This window comes from Balaenoptera acutorostrata, chromosome 7 (genome assembly GCF_949987535.1).
Source record: "Balaenoptera acutorostrata chromosome 7, mBalAcu1.1, whole genome shotgun sequence".
Classification (NCBI taxonomy): domain Eukaryota; kingdom Metazoa; phylum Chordata; class Mammalia; order Artiodactyla; family Balaenopteridae; genus Balaenoptera; species Balaenoptera acutorostrata.
Window position 1 is genome coordinate 95,010,301 of NC_080070.1, and position 20,806 is coordinate 95,031,106.

A 20,806-nucleotide genomic window follows, 5' to 3' on the forward strand; every position below is an offset into this window, starting at 1 on the left:
CTTTTCTCTGCAAAATCCTAGCAGTTATAAATGTTATCAAGATTAAAACCATAAGGTATGATATAAAAAATTGTATCAATCCAATTTCACTGATAGAATTAATTGGAATTGATTTTGTTCTCTTTACATCATACAGTTTATAATTTCATTTTTAATAATATTCATCCCAATTTTTTACCTTTTAGATTCAAAGTTATTTGTTAAAAGTGTTTATGACTTTTATAACCACACACAAAAAAAGTGAATTCGCTAACGCATATTTGGACTCATGAATGCTTGTGCATATCAGCTATGGCCTAGGCCTCAAAAACCTTGATTAAGGCAAACTTCAGTGTAAAGTGGGATTAAAAAAGTGCAGGCTCACTAATCTGATACTACAGAAGTTCTGTTTGCCTGGCTTCTCGGTCTTACCTCGTACCTCATCATGGGAAGAGAAGAGGTCATAACAAAGTACAAGGAATAAACATTTACTGAGCATCAGTTATAAGTTGGGCAACTAAACGCTGAAGATATGCAGCTGAGCTACCTCTGGGTGATGACAATCTGCAAGGATCAGTACTGGCCCCTTTCAAATTCAGAAGTTCAGTCCAGACCACTTATGTATTTGGGCTTACTTAGGTATATCTAGTTCCCCACTAGATATCTTTAGTTATCCAACTAAATAATTTAATTGGCTCTTGGGCCTTAATGTGTCCAATTCTGAGTTAACCAATTTTGTCCCTCCAATTTGGCATACTGTTTGCCTCTCTGCACAAGTCAGAAACAATAACTATGTAGAAATAATTAATAGTTACAAGAACAAACTTCAAATGAAAAATAACATACAAAAAGTCTACAGGAATGTCTGAACACATTGGACTGTTAATAATAATCATGATAATAATACGAATGACAATCACCACCTCTTAACTGACTCAATACTAAACACTATACTAAGTCCTTACAATACTTATTTAATTTTCACAGTAACACAGAGGGATAGGTACTGTAATCTTCATTTGGGTCAGTGAAAAAAATTGAGAGTCCGAAAATTCATGAGGAAAAGCCAGAATTTGAATTCTGATTTTCTCATATTTACAATTACAAAACATCTATTCTCATATTGAATTTCAATGAAACATTTGAGTTTACTTGAATGAAAATATTGCCATAGGAAGTACACAACATCTCAACAACTTTTATTTCAATGTATCCTTTTGTAATTACCATAGTTGTATTTTCTAAAACTGAGCAAAAGGAAAGGTGGAATCTATGTTTCACCATACCATGCAACAATATAATGAATCCATTAGTACAAAATACCTAGCTATCATTACCTCAATAGGTGTACTCAATATATTGTAAAGTTGTCATAGAACATTCTTTATTTCATGCTTTAATGTCATGATATTTAGGAATGGCCATTTTCTTGGAGCAAAGTTGCCATATAGTACCCCATTAAACTAAGTGTTACACTTAAGAGAATTTCAATTAAAAAGATTTTAGACACTGGAGCTCTTTCAAAATGCTTTCTGTTCTTTTGCAAAAGATTACTGTATTGGCAAAAGATTGAAAATCATTTGTGTTTGATAGAATATTCTCCCCTCAAACTAAAGTCTTTATTAACATCATTGAAAACTGAAATGCATTCTTCAAAATTAATACAAATTAACTGCTGAGCAAGTTAGTCCATTATTTTTGATAGACATACAAATAAATTGTGCAAATGAAATACCTCTAAGTGGCGGAGATTCTAATACTGGTGTTGAAATGGAGACTCTATGGCACAAAGCAGCTACAAAAGAAGGAAGTCAAGCAAGTCCTTCAAACGACATAAAACGTGGGGGAAAACCACAGCAATAACCTCATTTTGGAAGAAGACAACTTGTTCTATATTTACTGTTGCTATATTTTATAATAATATAAAGAGGAATCTCACCCACCCACATGATGGATGGCAGCCCAATGTCTTCATGCACAAATCCTCTCACCCCGCTTTCAGAAACTCACATTCCCTGAAGGTCTTCTGTTCCTTAGCTTGCAGATACCCAACACACCGCAGAAGAAACACATTTCACCTCAGCATATACTCATTGAGCTAAGCCTCCCAAGGAGCCAATTCAACTCAAGCATGATGAAGCAATTCTTACAAAAGGATTATTGAAATTTCAGTCTCTCTATAATAGCCAGGAAACAAGGAAACAAGACTGTGACCACAAATAATGGTTTATAGAAGATTAATATTGTGAGGAGATAGGAGTGTCCCAGCTTTAGGAATTTAAGATTTTTCAAGCAAGAGGAATTCTTGTTCTGTGAAAGCAAACAAACCAAGTGTGAAGGCTATGAATGTGAATGTGAATGTGAACGACAAAGATGGATAAAAAGTCTTTGTTCTCTCCACTCATTGACTTATCTGGAAGAGGACATTTATGCTGGTGAGTGGGGAGGTGGGGTGGGGGGAGGGTGATGTCATTCAGGAGTCAGCTGACCTGCTCTCTTCACCTTATACTAAGCACACACCACACTTTCAGCTGTATCATTTCACCCTTAGGTCTTAGCTCATACTATTCCTTTCTCTCTGCTGAAGTTTCCTTCATATGCTCAGCCTGTGCAGACCTCCTATGTCTCTTCCTTTCACAATTACTGTTAACCACAGGATTAAAGATTTATTCTAAACAGCCTTATTCTCTGGTAGTTTCTAGGACATAATTTAAGCATTTAGATAGTTGAATGATCTGTGGACATCTGGAACATCCTGAAGTCTAAAGGAATGTCACATGAAGAGAGTGAAATAAATTTAAACACACACACACAAATTTCCATTTGGAATTTGAACTCAAATTCAAACAAGTTCTCCAGTTTTTGTGATCATCCTGTCCCAGGATATCTTAATAAAAATGACTCAAATTACTCTTCCCTTAGTTGTGGGAAACACATCACCCTCATTCATACCCAGATCAATATTACCAGGGAATATTAGTAATGCTATATATTTTTTTTTAAAAACTGAATTGCTCATTTCCTGCTTATACTGAATTATTGATCTCTGTCATATCTCACCTCATATAGACATGTGAGTTTCTCTGTCCCATGGTGATTAAAATGGAAAACAAAGCAGTTTTTCTTTCATGTCACCAATATCTACATCTAGATCTAAACAGATAATTCTTTAAATACTGTAATTTAAAAATAAAACATACATTTAAACTAATTTTAAAACAATTACTTCTATGAAGTAAAATGTGAAAATCTTTTATCCCTTACCTCCTAATTCATTCTCCAGCAAACTATATATATATATATACACACACACACACACACACACACACACACATATACATGTGTTATGTGTGTGTGTGTGTGTATAATATTATATTGAATGGACCCAGACATTACAGCAACCAAAATTCTCTGCTTTTCCTCAACTCAATGAAAGCAGCTCTTTTGCCCCTTTCCTGTTTGCCCATTTCTGTCCCACTCTAAACTTGAAAGAGCCTAATTATAGGAATTAGATCACTAGGCAATTTAAACTAACTCCTGACATTTGCTCTCCTGAATGCATACCATGCCTTGCTTAACCTGTTGATTCTTTTCCTAGATAAAAAGAATAAAGAATTAAGTAGTTAAAGAATAACTAGCTCTCTAGCCCTAACAACCTCCTTAGCAATCCTGCAGGCAGATCTGCAGGCAAGATAACATCTGAAGAGAGAGTCAGCCAGTTTGCACACGATGGAGAATGATGCAGAACCCAACCTTCTGCCCCAGTGATTCACTGAGATTCTCAACACCTCCCCCTTTCTTACACTTTAAAAACTGTCATGGCTGAGCAGAATCTTTGGAGTTGGTCTCAGGACATGAGTCCACCTTCTCCCCAGATTGCCAGCTTTTCTGATTAAAGCATCTTTCCTTTTGACTGACACTTTCCTCTTGATTATCATCTTTTGAGTGGCAAGCAGCTGAACCTGAGTTCAGTAACATCAAGACTGATACAGACTAGAGAACCTGCAATGGGGAGATGGGTGTATCTCTTTTCTTCTCTTCTCTTTTTTTTCCTTTTCTTTCCTCTCAGTTTGGGCTGCTATAACAAAAGTATCATAGACTAGGTAGCTTATAAACAATAGAAATTTATTTTTCACAGTCCAAGAGGCTGGAAGTCCAAGATCGAAGTGCCAGCATGGTCAGTTGAGGAACCTCTTCTGGTTGCAGACTTCTTGTTGTATCCTCCCACAGTAGAAGGAGCAAGGGACCTTTCTGGGGCCTCTTTTATAAGGGCACTAATCCCATTTATGACCTCATTGCCTCCCAAAGGCCCAACCTCCAAATACCACCACACTGGGGATTAGGTTTTAACATATGAATTTGTGGTGGGAATACAAACATTCAGACTGATACCAAGCAGGACCCTGTGGGGCTCTCCCAGGTACAAATCCTTTCCGCATCCCCCTTTTCTTGTTTGTAGGAACTAGGCTTCATTCAGCCTCCGTGACCTTCCCTGAGTTCCAAAGGGCAGATTCAAACAGTTGCTAATCAGGGAAGGGAAGGAAGGCAGAAACAAAGGAGGAGCAGTCAGGAAACAATAGTGCAGCAATAAAGCAGTGTCCTGGTTCCTCCTCAAGGAATATCTTTGAGCTCTTCTGTAGGAACTAAGGCCCTCACCCAGGCAGAGGATGGTAACTTCAGGCTGAGTCTAAGATACTTCAAATGCCACCCTGTTACCTCACCACCAACCAATCAGAAAAAAGTCTGCACCCAGTAGATGATAACAAAGACTCTGACCCCCTCCCAAATGATTCTCCCTTTAAAAACTTTCATGGTTGAGCAGAATTTTGGGAGTTGGATTTTGGACAAGAGTCTGCTTTCTCCACAGGTTGCTGGCCTCCTGAATAAAGTAACCTTTCCTTTCCAACCAACACTTGTCTCTTGAGTACTGAGTAGCCAAACTTGAGTTTGGTAACAAGACCATAACACTTTCTTCTGTTTGTTTTGTTCTTGTTTTCCTTTGTTGTTGTTATTGCTGTTGTTGTTCAATCTTCTGCCCTGCTTCTGTCTCTGCCCCTCCCTTGCTCAGATCACAAGGGAGGAGGTATGGCAGGACACATACATGGCTTTCTTAACACCATGATTGTCACTTGAAGGCAGTATTTGCATTAGTTCCTATTGCTGCTGTAACAAATTGCCACACTTCATTTTTTTTTTTTTTTTTGATTAAACAACATAAATGCATTATCATGCAGCTCTGGAAGTCAGAAATTCAAAATATATCTTATAGGACTAAAATCAAGGTGTTAACAGGGCTGCATTCCTCCTGGAGGCTCTAGTGAAGAATCCATTTCCTTGCCTTTTCCAGCTTCTAGAGACTGTCTGCATTTCTTGTCCTGTGGCCCCTTCCTCCATCTTCAAAGCACATCACTCCAACCTCTGCTTCCACTGTCACATCTCCTTCTCTCACTCTGACACTCCTGTCTCTCTATTATAAGGATCCTTGTTATTTCTCCAGGATAATCTCCCCGTTCAAGATCCTTAAACATATCTGTAAATTCCCTTTTGTCATGTAAATTTCCAGGGTTTAGGACGTAAGCATCTTTTGGAGAAGGGAGCATTATCCTGCCAATCACAGTAGCCTCCCAGGGAAACTTTTATAGGTTCTTCACTCAATCGAAGGAATAAGTGTTTCCCCAAATCCAGGAGACACTGGTCACATTCTCTCAAGAACTCTCTGGGTCATCACACTCCCAAGGCAGCAGAATGTTCCAAAGAGTCCCCACACTTGTCTTAATTTATGTATAGGGGAAGGCTTTGCTCATTCCCTAGAGTGGGAAGGGAGAGTGCACAGCACTCCCGTTTTGGACAAAAAAAATTTATTTATAGACATTGCCCTGTTAAATGCTTCTTGATTTTTTCAACTCTGTATAGCCTGTACTGGGTATGGGCCAAAGGCCACAAGCCTTGCTATGCTATGTATTTTTAACCCCTGTTTTCTAACATCCTGCTGTAGGATATTTGGAACCTTATCAGTCATTATCCTCAACATGGGGGTGTTAGCCAAAACCCCAAAAGAAGGCAAAATATAAATTAAATTTCTTATTGTATATACATAGAAAATTAATTCATCTTTAATTATCTGAGTAATAAATTAACAAGTTTTACTTTTAAGACCTGGGGCTAAAATCTCTCCCCTCTGCCAGGGACAACCTGATTATTATTATTATTATTATTATTATTATTATTATTATTATTATTTGAAAATACATCCTAACTCTTCATACCTGAAGAAATGTATCATTTTGTTCAATGTGGCTTTTACTTAATAAATAACATATCATATCACACGATGTGATCTACTTTGTTCTTTTAAACTGTATTGCATTATTCTATGATGTAGCACACTTTATTTAACCAATTCACCAAAAGCCAATTCATTGAAAACCATTTCACCAAATGATCAATATGAATAAAAAAACTGTAATATTTACTTCCTAAATTTTAACTATTTATAGAACACAACAATGTGAAGAGGTAAGCTTTATCAGCTTTTATAGATTTCTGCAAAATTTAAGTTGATACATTTAGAATCTAAAAATATTTCATTTTTTCAGAAGCTGTGAGTAATATTCTGAAAATGTGCCCTTCAAACTCCTCTTATCTCTGCCCCATACTCACCAGATCACTGGTATCATCATTCTGGGCTGTTTTGTTTACTGACTGTTTTCTGGTCCCTGGCAGCATCTTCTCTCACTGTGTTCTAACTCCTTCTGCTGCAGATGCAAGTTGATGAAGCACAATTGGACATTTCTTAAAATGCTGCCAAGAAAAAAAAAAAATTTGTTAACTATCCAATTGTTTGAAAAGTCCCAAATCATACATATTGTTGTAAATTTTAAAATTAAAAAATTTTAACTTTGGCAAATTGATTATTCTGTGCATTGACTTTTGGCAATCTGACTGTATAGTAAAGAAGCTTTTCATAATTGTCTTGAATTTCTTCCTTCTTTCTTTCCTCTTTCCGTCTTCAAAGCCTTCAGAAAGGCTTGCGAGTTATCCCAAAACATTTTTAAGAGTCCATTTTTTACCACTAATTTGAAATGTCACCTTTATCATGTACTAAATTCTCATACATATTAGGATACATTTCCCAATGTATCAATAGTATACTTAACACTAGTTTCTTGGTCCTACACTCTTCCATTGATATGTATATACTATTTTAGTCGCCTCATCTTTAACATGCTAGATTTTGCCCCCAGCCATTGCAGTTTCTGCGTGTGTGCTCTTCTTGGTGAGCTATCAGTCACTTCATAAATTTCTAAATGTTGTTTTCATAGTTTAAGTCAAAAGAATTTTCATTTTGACTATTACCTCTATTAAAAAGGCATTTTAATCTATTTATTCAAGCTTTTTCTTTTGTTGTTCCTTGACAGAGTTTTAAAGTTTTATCCATATAGTTTCTGAAAGTTTCTTGTAAAGTGTATTCCTTGGTATTTAATTCTTGTGCCCCTATCTAATGTTTTTCTTTTCCATTATATTTTCTAACTGGTTACTTTTTTGCATACAGGCAAATTATTATTTTTGAAATATTGTTTTTAAACAAATCGCATTACTGAAAACCTGTATTGTTTCCAATATATTTTTACCTGCTCTTTGCCTAGAAGTCACACTTTGATGGTTGGGAGAAATAATAAAAATTTACAGTGCAACTTCTTCCAGTATACAATATAAAATTTAAATTTAGCTATTCTTGTTCTTAAAATCCCTGAGTCATAGCTGCCCTGGGAATTTCTCACTGAAGATTTCCTCTCTCAGGTTCACAGGCTTTTGCCATCTTGCTGGGTCTATCCCCGTTTTCCTGCTCCCATCTTCTCTCATTTCCCTTTGCACCATTGCGTTCTTATCGCTGCCTCTGTATGTAGGTATGCTCCCCAAAATAATAAATTCTTAATTTCTAAACAATTAAGTTACCTTCCTGTCATTTTTATACCAACCTAATCATGCCCTAAAAACTATATTTCCACAACCAAATCTCTTCCCAAGCAGTTTTATTAATAAAAGATTATGTCTTTTCTCTGAGAAATTCTGCCATACGCTTTGAACTAGCAATGGAATAGCATGTGTGTGCATGTGTGTGTGTAGTAGACATGTATTTTTCAGAACTCTTTCAGATAACAAATTTGTATGCAAACTACCTGAAGGCCCAAGAGGAACTAATTGGCAAAATTAACTGTGACACTGGTCTCAGTCACACCAGGAACCAGGGCCATTAGTGATATCATAGCATTCTATCACTCCAAATTTTGGACCAAAAGTATCTATGTGTCAGCCCTTAACTTGTATCCTCTGAAAAAAAAAAAAATGTTTCCCCTTAGTTCCTACAGAAAAATTATCAGGGAGGACTTGATGGGCTCAACCAGAGACCTGCACTCATTCCTGAACTTGCTGCTATGTCCAATGTGGAAATGGATACTCCAATTATCCAAGACTTGGGTAATATGTCCAATACTGGCTGACAGGGAGAGGAGAGCAAGGTCATTACAACTCAAATCCGATGAAATGAATTTCCCACAGGAAATAGGGGCCTATTAACCAAAGCAGAAAAAGGGTGTTGGACTGGCCCAATCAACAAATGTGTACTATAATAGAAGTGTTAGAGATATAAAACAAGGTATACTATCGAGGGTCATTCCAGAGTATAAAAATTAATTGGAAGAATTAAAATAAATCACACTTTTATAGACACATAAAACCATTAAAGGTAAACAGTATAGATATGGGATGTTATCTATTCATTAAACAGATAGTTAATAGGCACTTTTTGAGAGCTAATTTGCACCAGAAACTGTTTTAGCTGTTGTGATTAGAGCACCAAGCAAGACATAAAAGAATTCTGCCTTCACAAAGTATACAGTGTTTTAGAGTATATTAATATTGTTTTGGTTGCAAATATTAGAAACTCAATTTGAACTAGCTCAAGAGAAAAAGAGAACTTTGTCAACAAAGTGGGATTCTCCATAGGCTCTAGGACAAGGATGCAGCAACTTTAGAATGGATTAGTATTATGAAACCAAAAATCCTTCTCTATTTTCTTCAATCCTGCTTTTCTTTGTGAGTATCTATTACATTTGCAATCTTCTATTGCAAACTGACTTATGCTTCCAGGATCTCATAGCAGAAAATGGATACCATAAACAGTTCCCCAGGTTATATGTGATAGTCTAGGTATCTGAACTCTCTGTAAGTTCCAAAATTTCCAGAGAAGAGACCCTATAATCTGTTTGAATGAGATGCTTACCACTGGACCAATCCTCTACGGCCAGAGAAAGGGGCATAAATTGCAGTGACTGCTGCAAACATGCAGATGGGAATGCAAAGAAATTACCAGACAAGGGTGATAGGACTACTATTCAACAGGTGTCCACTACACAGGAAAGATAGACAACAATTTCTTGTGGTGTGTTTTATGATAAGGAAAATATAGGGTCTTCAGAAGTACACAGGGCAGCGCAAAAGAAAGGAGAAAAGCTCTTGTTTTTGTTTAGGGAAAGGTGAAGACCTCCCAGGTGAAGTATTGTTTTCACTAAGTTTTTCAAGAAATAAGTAGCATTTCCAGATGACCTAGATTGGGATCAGCCTGGAGTCTCATCATGAAATTTCTAATTTCACTGAAATGAAATTTTAAAATTTATTCTGATAGAACTCTAGAATAATTATTCTCTAGTACAATGCTCATCAAATTTTAATATGTGTATAATCATCTGGGGAAGACTTGCTAAAATTCAGACTCCATTGTCTCATGCCTGGGGATGACAGGATTCTGCATTTCTGCAAGCTACTAGGTGATGTTGAAAATGTTGATGCACAGAGTACACTCTGAGTTACAATGTCTAGTGTATTTTAAAGAAAGACTTACATTTTGGAGAGTAATATGCTACTTAATGCCTTAAATCATGAAGAATATTTCACCATGTAATGAGTGTTGTTGAATGAATCAGTGATAACAGAAGGGAATATAATCATTTTGTTAAAGTCAAAAGTCAAGTATATTAAGGCTTGGATATTGGATAATTGCAGTCAATGCAACAGCATATAAAACAAATTTTCTTTGACATCTGGGGGACCCACCACAGATAAAGCAATTTTTTCACACCATGTTATTTTTACAGCTAATTTATGGCCATTTGGTTCTTTGCAATTATCTTCAGTGTCTTCTGGTGATCTTCTGATGAAAAAATATACTATCCTCTGGAGTTCACACAAACACCTGCTGCAATGTCCCTACAATTTCTTCACTGAATTATTGAGGATGTGAAACTAATTTGGTAAGAGAAACTTAAATATATATTACCATGAAATATTACCATAATATACCATGAAAACACTCAATGGTCAATGTTTGACAAATTGGGAAATAATGTCATAATATCTTCATATATACTATAAAGTCCCTTGTGTAAAATTAAGACTAGTAATTGAGTAATAACATTAAGCTGCTTTAAACTAATATATCAAAATTAATTTATAATTAATACATAATGTAGTAGGTCTGGTTCCCAGGAAACAGACTCCAAGCAGAAGATTTGTATGCAAATTTTTTATTGGAGAATGCTTCCAGAAAACTACACCCACAAGGAAGTGAGGGAAGGATAAGTGAACAGAAAGAGAAGTTGAACTGTGCTACAGTTACAAAAGAGGCCTCAGCAGAGCCCATGGTAATTCTGAAGCCAGCCCTCAGAAATGTCCTGTCTTGAATTGAAGCAAGGAAGTGGACTCTTATTTTCTTGCCCATTTGACCCCCCATGAACAAAATTCAGCACTTTTCCTCTTCTGTCACCCAGTCATGAAGGGAATATTAGGCCATAGATGTAAGCTGGGGTAGATGTACCAGTATAATAAGCTTTCTTATATCTAATTTTCTGCGTATTTTCTCAACTCAGTGCAGATATATTAAAACAGTCAAATTCTATAATGATGAATATTTCAATCTACAAATCACATAGCATGAATATCCAAAGATAACTTGATTAACAATTAGCTTCCATTTACAGAAAAAATGCATTCAGGGAAGAGGAATTCCCTTAATTCCTTTTATAATGATAAAGAGAATTTATAAATATCTTAAAGTAAATGTAACCAAGAGCAACTTTTTAAAACATAACCTTCAGTAGTGTGAATTTTCCTGAAGTTCCTTTCACTGAAGTTTGATTTGAGGACAAACTGAAGCTTTTGAATAGCACCATCTGGTCATCTATTAGACAGTGATACACAATAGAACAGTTTCAAAATGAAAAAGGAACGAAGCAATGTTTAAAAGTAAAGGCAAAGTGGTTTCAATTTCCCAGATTTCTGAATTGACAGAAGACTGATTTAGTAACTGTACAACTGGGATCATTACATTCTAGACCAGAACCATAATAAAACTAAAAATCATGTTTTCAGTGGCAGAAGTGAAAGGTACACTGCATAGTAATTCCAAGAGCCTGAAAATAATACATCAGAGTCTAACAGTCTACCAGGAGTCATTTTACACTATTAAAACTGTGTTTCTAAAAATATATACATGCCCATAACTAAACCAATAAGCTAATTGTCAATTGTTAAATTAACTTATAAGTGTATGTGTATAGGTGGGGATTTAGCAGAGGTGATAGCAACAAGGGATTTTAATGACAGCCATCTAAAATCTCTCTATGCTCATATGCATGAATTAACAGTGAAAGCTAAAGGGGCAATGTAACTTGGCTGAAAGAAAAAGAAACACCGTCTAAGACACCACCAGGTCTACTCACTGAAGCATAAATGGATCAGTAATTGCTCCTCCCTAAAGAATGGAAATTCCTGTAATAAATTAACTAAACTCTTCTCAAGGATTATCTTTTTTTAAATGTTCCTATGGAAAGCATCAAACATATACAAATGTAGGAATAATAGTATAGTGAACTCCATTTATCCATTATCCAGTATCAACATTTATGAACTCCTGAACCATCCGTTTTTACTTCCTTAGCCTCCCTCTTCTCATGATCTGATTTAAAGTGATATCATATTACTCCAAATTAATATCTGAAAGACAATCAATAAGCATTCTACTTTTCATATAATTTCCTTATTCTGTCTCAATGTTTAATAATTGCACAACATACACTGTTAGAATGTATAGCCACTATATACAATACTTATTTTCTTATAATCCATCATTTAATCAGAGATCTACAGGTAAATATATTCAGTATCAGCACAGGTCCTTATGTTGATGGCTTTTCAATCATTTAGATTGTCTGAATTCATTATCTAATAGATACCTCAGGAACAATATTTGCTAAATTACTGCACGTCCATAGAAGATTGTCTGTGGGCTTTATATTTGAAGTTTATTGGGTTGAATTTACAATCTTTGACTAATATTTTCTTTTCTTAAATTTCTTACTATATTCTATTTTTGTCTAACAAATAAAAGGTGTTGCTTTCAAAGGGGTTGATGACAGTCTGATTTTTAACTTTGTAATTAGTCTTCTTGTCTAGATGGCCAAAAGATTTTCTTTCTTTCTTTTTTCTTTTCCCCCCAAGTCCAGTACATTTAAGAGGATACATCTCAATGTTGGAAACTCCAGCTTGATTTTCCCAGATATGTAGATATGCACACCACTTCATATGTAGCTTAAATTCTCTTTTAATATCAAAGATATTCTTATAGTTTTTAATACTTACTCTGTTCCATTACTTTAGTTTTCTTCCACAGGGAATTCTACTAATCATATGTTGTACCTTTGCATAAATCCTACATATTTAACTTTCTGTCATATCTTCTTTATCTCATTCTTTCTTTTTGGATTTTAAAATGTTTATTCTTTCTTCAATTTTCTCAAGATTTTATTTAGATTGTTTCTATATTCTTGTGTCTCATAGTTATTTTCTAATTTTTGAAATGCTTTTTCTGTTAATTTTAATTCTTGACTTTCACCTTTCTTTCAAAATTTTTTCTAATAATCTAACTTATGACTTTAAAATTTCTGATTTATACTGCTTTTTCATAGCCTTTACTTTTCTTAATATCTTTAGTTCATTTTTGAAATATTAGTCTATACTTTTTCTGCAAGATGTTATTCTACTTCTTTTTTTCTTGTAAAATAATCTGTATATTTGTATGAAATTTGACCAAGATACTTTCCCATTCCTCTTTTTTTTTTATAGTAAAGTGAAATTTTCTGTATTTTTAGGAGGGAGAGGCAGACTAGAATAATTTTCTAGGTTTAAGGCTCTATGAGTCCATTATCTTTACTGAAGCAATAAAAATATGCCTTGGTACTTGCTGAGTTCTGTCTCTTAACTTTCCTTCTTTCACCTTTACTTTATATAGTCTCTTTCTTTGCTTCTGTTATCCCTGTTCTCCCGAATGTGTTTCCTACTCCCAACACTTTTTCATCATATGGGACTTTCTACTAGAACAGAGCTTTAGTGTGTTCATTTCAAGAGTTCAATGCCTTAAACTATTTCCAGAAGTTTTAGACTTTCTGATAATCCTCTTGAGGCCACCTGAAAACTGGAATCTGCAAATCCCTTACCAGTTTTCCTGCTATTCTCAGAATAATCTGTTCTCACGTCACCAAATTCCTGATGACAATTTTGGGGTTCTTCTGTTCCCAGGACCTCAACTTCTACATTGGTACCACACGGATCTTGTAGATGTTGGTGCTTTATTCCCACTTGCTTAGATTTTGAGGTCATTTAGTTTTGTTGCACATATTTTTCCTAGGATTTTAGATTTATAATCCTCGTTGCTTTATGTGTTTTATGTGGAAATGTAGAGAGATTAAAACACTTCACCATTATCTCCCTCAAATCCAGCAGAAACAACAGAATCAATGTTATTAAAATCTAAAAATAATAATTTCCCAAGATATATAGAGCAAAAATTGGCAAAGGAAGGGATTAGATGGAAATTAGTAGCAATAGGACATTTATATCTTTTCAAATGACAGCTTTGGTCCTGTGAAATAATTACATGAGTGCATTATTTTGCATATGCACACACAAACACACACAATGTTGCTTGATAAATGAGCAATAGTAGCAAAACAGTAAGTTTTAAATACCAAAATAAATAGGTAAGTAAATAAATAAGTAAATGAAATAAGTAGGCCAGTAACTGGCTACAGTATTTAAAGAGAAAAATAAATGGCTATTGGAAATGAAAGACTAAAAAATTATACAGTTTGTAGTGATATAGTTTTATACATAGTTAGATAGTTATAAAAGATTATATAGATTATACAAAACCTGATCTATTCCAGAAATGATACATTTAAGAGTTAGGATCCTATGAGATCTAATTTACAATTCCCTTTATGCTTAACTGATATTCTTAAATTCACCCAGTAAGTTATGAAATATTAAGTACATCCTTATTCCCTCCTTTAGCATTATTGTACATTACAATCAAACACAAAATTAAAATTTTTCATTAATGATTCAGGATAGCCAAAAGTGTCTCAAAAGTGTTATCAAACCATACTCCAAAGAAATATTAACAAAATGTTATGATTAATTTTATAATTTCATATAATAACAATGCAATATATTTCTGTTTCTTTTTAAATTAATACCTGTTACTTTTTCCTTGTCTGTTACTTTCAATTGCCAAATACTGGTGACCCAAATGTAAGTCAAAATGAGTTGATGCATTGATTGGCAAATAGTAGAAGCAGGACTGGAGAAAAATGGACTACATGAATGGAGGAAGAATTGTAAAATGGCACAACTTTTTCTGGCCCTCAAAACCCTCAAATTGGGACTTCCCTGGTGGTCCAGTGGTACAGAATCTGCCTTCCAATGCAGGGAATGTGGGTTTGATCCCTGGTCAGGAAACTAAGATCCCACATGCCACGGATCAACTAAGCCCATATGCCACAACTACTGAGCTTGTGCACCTCAATGGGGGAGCCCGCGTGTTGCAAACTGCAGAGCCCATATGCTCTGGAGCCTGCGCGCCACAACTATAGAGCCCACGCGCCCTGGAGCTCACATGCCACAAGTGGAGAGAGAAGCCCGAGCACTGCAACGAAGTATCCCGCATGCCGCAACTAAGACCCGATGCAGCCAAAAAAAATAAAGAAAATAAAGAAATATTTTTTAAAACCCTCAAATATTCACAACTACTTTGCAAAAACAGTTGCATAAAGTTTATTTTCCTAACAAATTCATATTCTGAAAGCCAAAAGCACTTTCTCAAAGTTAATATGCACGTTAAGGGCAATCCCCCCACTTGGGTTAATGGAAAAGAGAACCTCAGTGTCAGAAATGACCTTAGAAATCAAGTTGTTTTTCAAATATTACAAGTAGTGCAAGTCTTTTTTTTTTTTTTTTTTACAAATGAAAATGTTCTGGGATTCTCAATAGGTCAGATGAGAGCGGATCTGTGTTGTATGAATTTGACAGGAATGGTTGGAAATCGAAAAATCTCACTTCACTCAGCCCTTATGGCAGGTGTCTGGATAATTCTGAATTGCATATCATGGCTTCTCCATAGTTTGGAAACCACACATTTAATTCAACTACTTCATGGTTCAGATAAGGAAGTTGAAGTTAAATGATTTCTCTAAGTTAGAAGCAGTTAATTAGTAACAGAGCTAATGTTATAATAAGTAACTTGAGTCCAATTACAGTGCTATTTGAGTTATACATGACAGCCTGGAGTTCCCTAGAAAATCTATTAAACAATTTTACTTCTATTTTTCCATTTTGCTTATATAACTATGCTTCATTTTGATCGATGGTTCAGTGTTAATTAAGGTATTATAAATTAAATTATCATTTAAATGAAATTGTGGAGCTCACAGTTTCCAAAAGACCTTAAATAAATCTTTGTGAATTAAGGAATCTTAGTGAATACTTCAAAGGCTTCCACTCACTTCTCTACTTAATGAACTCTAATTTATTTTACATAAGCAAAGACCAATTATGTAAACTTATAAAAGCACTTGTAGAAAAACATAGGTGATGCATGGGTGTGAAGAGTTTAGCTAAGCTACTCCATGGTATTGCTGCCATGGTATTGCTGCCTCATCATCCATTTTATTTGGCTAAAAGGCCTGCAGTGACATTAAACTGACACTAGCCACTCATGCAAGTGCATACCCTAGATGACAGTCTGTAGAGTCACAAGCAAGTGTAAGTTCCTTAAACACTACCCCAACAGCCCCTGTGATCAATAGTCTCCGTTGCCTCTCACGGCCCTTCCCTTATGCACCCTTTAGTTAAGACCACTAAGGGGTTTACCAAAACCTTAGATAAGACCACTATGGGGTTTACCAACACTCCCTTTGTTATCTTGAATTGACCAATCCAACCTTAGCCAGAAACCCTGAAACACTCTACCCACGGACCCTAACAAAAGCATGTGCCCAGGCCCTATCTCTCTCTCTCACTCTCTCTGTCCTTGTCTCTGTCTCTCTCTGTCTACTCTGCCATGATCTCTCCATGTGACCTTTCAAGGTGTGCTTTGTACTTCCCCAAAGACCTGTGAGTGATAAACTATTTCAGTTTCTCTTGTGGTCTGCTGTTGAATCGAGGATCACCATCTGGCATCTTATGCTCCACTTAACAAGTGTTAATTTGATACATTCATAACAATGAGAGAAAATGGAGAAAATTTAAGTAAAAAAGAAATCATGTGGAACAGACATAATCAGTAACAACCAAAAGCTACTAGGAAAATAACAGTTTAGAATTATGAGGGTTATCTCTTTGTAGTTTGTCTTTTCTCTTCCACCTGTACTGTTTATTATTTCCTGGGACTGAATGTCATGTGCTCTTATGACAATAAAGTAATCTCTATAAACCATATTTAATGCAAAACCAATAAAAATATATTAACATTTAATAAATTTCATGAAAATATAAGCTTCTCTGGAAACAAAATACACATACAGCACTAATATACCAATATTCTTTTTCTATTTAGGCAAATTTTCATTTTCACACAAAATCAGTAAGTTGTCCCTCAATATAAGCAGCACAAAAGTTAAATACAGATAGATTTGGAAACTGAGGAGGTGAGTGCTTCAAAATAAAATATCAAAAATTATCATAATTGTAGTAATAATGAAGGTAAATAATATTTATTCAACACTGTCTATGGGAAGACACTGTGCTCAGTACATTATATGTATCTGTCCTGTCTAATTATTATAAATATTCTAGGAGGCATATATTGACATTTTGCAAATAGTCATTAAACATTTTAATCTTTAAAAACACAATATTTAGAGTCGAGAGAAACCTCGGTCAAAATTCTAGCTCTGCCACATACTAAGTGTGGGACAAAAAAAAGTTATTAAATCTCTTTGAGTTTAGAATTCCTACTCTAATAATTAGGATAATCTTACTTATCTTGCAAGGTTATTATAAGAACAAGAGATTATGTATGAAGGAACCTGGCCACTAGAAGGCACTAAACATGTCAGAACTAAAATTATACTGCTTTACTACTTGTGTAACTATTGCTTACTACTCTAACTGTTGTTATACTACTTTATGCTGTTCCCATGTGTATCGTCAATAATACTTTGATTTTTACTGTTTCAATTTTATTTTTTCCATATGACTAAAATGGCAAAAAATTCAGTAATCATAATTGTAAGAGTTCACCATAAGCTACTTGTTCAGAGATGACATTTCAAAAGTGACCTTATTTCCAAATGAGTCCAATCTCTTGAGGAATTAGTAGAATATATAAGACATTCAACACTGCAGAGATTAACAGCCTCTGGCCATTTCTAAAAATGTAGGAGACACTGAAACAAATTACTATCTATTTATTTTCCTGAAACTGACATTCTCTGTAACTAGCTGATAATCAGTGGTTAATTCAAAAGATAATCGTTTTCCATAATTGGCCCATTTTTAATAATCTTGGTAGAACCTTCAGTAAAAGGTCACTCACTATCACTCCAAGGAAAGGTTTCTAGGAGTCTAACAGTTCTCTCCCTGGAGTAAGATTATTTCCCCCATTAACCTTTTAAATACAATTACATGAGTTTATTAACAAGAAAAAAATCTATTTGTTAAACTCAAGAGGATTTTTATGACATATGACTTGTCATTTTAAAACATATTAATCTCACTCACCCTACATCACAACAAACCCAAAACCATCTTAGGCAGTTCATCTCATGTGCCATAGTAAACACAGAACAAAGGTTTATAATTACCATGTAATAATTTTAATGATTTTTTTTTAATGCCAGTAAACTCCTGTCTAATCAGTCTGCTTTCTCTAACCCTACTTATTATTATTAGCAAAGGTAATAACATTTTGAATATTTGCCTATCAAACACAAGCATAATTTAACTCAAAATCAACCATTTCTTAATATTTTTCTGAAGCAGTAAAAGTCTACTAGATATTTCTTACAAACCACCTAGAAATTTATATGAATTAAATTTTACCTGGGAGAATTAAATCAATAAATGGATCTTGGTGATAATTCATGTTGGTAAGTCTTCTTGAACATGGAATAATATAAAGCTGTTATTTTTTAAAAAGTGCTTCAGTTTCTGTTCATTCTCACAAATGCTTATTAAATGTCCAATTATATTGTCTTACTTATTTAGCTTCACATTATATTGAGTAGTCTGCTTCCAGTTTGCTAAACTGCAATTTATAGTCATCAAAATAATTTTCTCCTTTTCTAAACTCCTTGCTATTGCCACATTAATAAACCAATTTTCTTCCATCCCCCAATATTTTTCATATTCAAACAGCATGCTATCTATCTACTTAGGAAGAGGAAGTTACCAACTTGTCTCTAACTGGTGGAATCTTAGATATTCCTCAAAGACACTGTTTAAATGCATTCCAAAAGTCATATCTCCCTACAGCAAACTGCTAAAATTAAGATAAAGAATACCTATACACAGGGACTTCCCTGGTATAGCAGTGGTTAAGAATCCACCTGCTAATGCAGGGGACACGTGTTCGAACCCTGGTCCGGGAAGATCCGACATGCTGTGGAGCGACTGAGCCCATGCGCCACAACTACTGAGCCCGGGTGCCACAAATACTGAGCCCACGTGCCTAGAGCCCGTGCTCCGCAACAAGAGAAGCCACTAAAATGAGAAGCCCGTGCACTGCAACAAAGAGTAGCCTATGCTCGCTGCAACTAGAGAAAGCCCACACGCAGCAACGAAGACCCAACGCAGCCAGAAATAAATAATAAAATAAAATAAATAAATTTTAAAAATAAATAAAAATTAAAGAAAAAGGATACCTGTACACATAAATGAACAAGTATCATTCCACTTGTTGTAAGAAACTCCATTAGAAGAGTTACAAATTATACAGAAGAAAAAGGACACCAATGGATGCTTTTTTTTGGGGGGGGGGGGAATGTGCTTTCTTTTACCTCAGAGTGATTGCACATTTTAAGGGCACATGCCTATATTTAATGAATACAAATTTAGTGCCTACTATGTGCCAACACACTTCTGGAGATTTAATGGTGAATAAGATAAGCAAAGTTACATTCTAGATAGAAGAGAAAGAAAATACAAAAGTAAACAAATAAATGAACATGACAATATCAGATGACACTAAGCCCTGGGAAATAAAAATATATATAATAAAGTTCTGGGGTGTCATGGCTACTTTAGATAAGGGAGTCAGGGAAGGAGGTTCAAAGAAGTTGACATTTAAATTAATAAATGTAAACTTCACAAGAAAAAAGTAGCTGAATAGCAGGAAAAAAGTTGATTTGCTGAGTGTGAACTGTTCTTAAAATACCCAACCTCTTCAAGAAGGTATGTTCTCCAGTCACTAGGACTCCAGGCTTGGATAAAGATTGAAAGTCAGAACAGGAACATCAAGGACTCATACATACACGATCCAGGGAGTTCAAGACATAAGTGATAAATGGAATATTGAATGCCATATCAGTATACAAATGATGTCACAGTTCATCAGCGACTGCAGCCACAGCCGATGGTGATGGTGAGCAGGAAGGAAAGCATACCTGCCATCTAGCAGCCATCAGACTGCAGCCACTCCCCACGGTGAGCCCTGAGGAAACTCAGGATGTGAAAAACAGGATACTGGCCCCAGAGAGCTGAGGTGCATATCAAAGGAATGATTTCAGTGAGCGCAGACCCTTGCATCTTCCCATACACAGAAAAGTGCTACATTTCTTACCTTGACATATATGGTTTTCCTTAGTTAACAGTAATCTTTTGACTTTCAGACTACCTGCCCTTTGCTACAAGAGTCCTATGTATCCTGCCCCCACAACTCACCTCCTCCTCGGAGGAGTTCTCTCAGGGTTACTTGAGATGCTGCCTCCTGGGCTTGAAGTCCTAAAAAATCCTGCCGAGTAAAACAACTCTCAACATTTAGGTGGTGCACATTTTTTAAGTCGACATGACTCAACCCTGAATTGGTCACTGCGGGACAGAGAATTTTTTTAAAATTTGTTAAATCGTGAAACAGATACTTAGTGCTACTTATTATGTACAAAGTACTATTTTATGCATTTTCTTATCAACAGATAATTCATTTACCAGCCACAGGACTGGGTTAAGACAACACAGATTACGTTTACAGGCTAATATATTCAGCAGAGATTTATTGAATTTCATGTACTTGGCTAGCATTAACAGAATTTTAAAATTAACCTACTCTTCCTGGTGTTTAAAAAAACCAAACTGCTTTAACTACTTTTGACATCCTTACTTTGACATGTTAAATAAAACAAAAGGTTAAATTTCAGATTGCTAATGCTCTTGACTTTCCTCTCCCAAATCCAACACCGCTCATTCCCTTTAGTGCATATAATACCTTAGCTATTTC

General features: G+C 35.2%; 1 long non-coding RNA gene across 1 annotated transcript in view; it reads right to left on the bottom strand.

The window, feature by feature from the left end:
• Nucleotides 1–20,806, bottom strand: part of LOC103017202 (uncharacterized) — a 267,764-nt gene that overhangs the window by 139,065 nt on the left and 107,893 nt on the right. Inside the window, exon 2 of the long non-coding RNA XR_451427.2 lies at nt 6,640–6,780. This is a non-coding gene — a long non-coding RNA (uncharacterized LOC103017202). The remainder of the gene's footprint in view (nt 1–6,639; nt 6,781–20,806) is intronic.